The following is a 1,225-nucleotide window of genomic DNA, read 5'->3' on the forward strand; positions in this document are numbered from 1 at the left end:
CTACACCTTCCGTCTTTTAAGCAAAAAAAAAATTCAAAGAGAATCAAGAACAAAAGTTTCCCCCCCTTTTATTATAATTTTCCACCCATACAAATAGTACAGTAAACTTGATCAAATACAAAAGCTTACACACTATAACAATTTGTCCAAATACAAAAGCTTACACAATATCTGTTTGATGGCTTAAAGGCAGTCGAATTAAATTAAGTTGGATAACATACCTAGTGTAATCTCATAAGTGGAATTTGAAGATGCTAGAATGTATGCAGACCTTACCTCTACTTACTACTTACTACTTACTACAGACTATTTCCAATAGACGATGGCTCCCAAACATACGAAATAAGGGAACTGAAAGCTAGAGAAGTTGTTATAGTATGTAAGCTCTGAACATAGTAAAAGAAGAATAACTTACTCTTGATGTCGACGATGTAGGAGCAAACGAGAATGAGGTTGAGCCTTGAAATTTGAGAGACAAGTTTGGGAATTTAGGGATTCACTGATTTAGGGCTTTAGGATCTGTACATATATTTTTCTTTTTCTATTGATATGTATATGTCAAATTTGCATAATATACTATTTGGTATTCAATATTTTATAATCCTTCCGTTTTAATTTATTAGACTTGATTTAACTTGATGCTAAATTTATGAAAATTAAAATACATTTGAATTTTGTGAATTTAAATTATATTAATAATATGTCGAATGTATTTTTTTTTAAATAGACCGTAAAAAAATAGGTCAAAAAAATTAAAACGAAAAGAGTATATGTTTCAGTTGTTACATATACTAATATATGTAGTTTTTTGTCCATGAAAATAAAAAAATATTTAACTTTATTTGAAAATTTTGAATCTAAAGCTGAAGTTGGAGTTGTGTTTGATGATAGTATTTGGATTTTTTTATTTTTTTTGGATTTGGATGTAATTTTTTTGTAAATGTAATTTATACCCTCATTAATTTGTAAAAATAAAATAAAAGTAAAACGTGAAAAGTAAAAAAGTGAAAACACCTCTTGAGATATTTTTCAAAACTTCAACTACAACTTCAATTTATATTTGATAACTTTATAGTCAAAAAGAAATTTGAAATAAAGTGAATAAATTATTTGGAAAAAAAAATATTCATGGTCAAACGCTAAATTAATCAAATAAGGTTTTAACCATGTTTCTAACCTATGCTTTTAAGAAGCGGAGCTCGGCTCACCTCAATTGTATTTACCT

Source organism: Solanum tuberosum, unplaced genomic scaffold (genome assembly GCF_000226075.1).
Source record: "Solanum tuberosum cultivar DM 1-3 516 R44 unplaced genomic scaffold, SolTub_3.0 scf00003, whole genome shotgun sequence".
Classification (NCBI taxonomy): Eukaryota; Viridiplantae; Streptophyta; class Magnoliopsida; order Solanales; family Solanaceae; genus Solanum; species Solanum tuberosum.